This window comes from Physeter macrocephalus, chromosome 12, assembly GCF_002837175.3.
Source record: "Physeter macrocephalus isolate SW-GA chromosome 12, ASM283717v5, whole genome shotgun sequence".
Taxonomy (NCBI): domain Eukaryota; kingdom Metazoa; phylum Chordata; class Mammalia; order Artiodactyla; family Physeteridae; genus Physeter; species Physeter macrocephalus.
This window is the reverse complement of record NC_041225.1, coordinates 88432606-88432860: the sequence shown is the minus strand read 5'-3', so window position 1 is coordinate 88432860 and position 255 is coordinate 88432606. Positions and strand designations below refer to the sequence as shown.

General features: G+C 42.0%; 2 protein-coding genes across 6 annotated transcripts in view; both read left to right on the top strand.

Annotated features, from left to right (window-relative positions):
- LOC102976581 (EKC/KEOPS complex subunit TPRKB) overlaps window positions 1-255 on the top strand; it is a 279834-nt gene that overhangs the window by 40414 nt on the left and 239165 nt on the right. The gene's annotated exons all lie outside the window — the stretch shown is intronic.
- DUSP11 (dual specificity phosphatase 11) overlaps window positions 1-255 on the top strand; it is a 13080-nt gene that overhangs the window by 8565 nt on the left and 4260 nt on the right. The window lies entirely within an intron of this gene.

Genomic DNA, 255 nt, shown 5'->3' with positions numbered 1-255 from the left:
TGTCATTATAATGGAGCTGCAGGTGTGGGTAGGAGCTCGATCGTGCAGGCTTATGTTTAAGGTTTCAGACTTTAAGAGGAATAGAAAACCATTGAACTTTTTTTGTTGAAGGTCAGTGTGTGGAACATACCCAATTGCATTTTCAACCTATCATTTTGCTACCGAGTGGAGAATACACTGCAGCGAGAAAGAGTGGAAGTGAGGAAACAAGTTAGGAGACTTTTGTAGAAATTGGGCATAATGGTGGCTTGGACC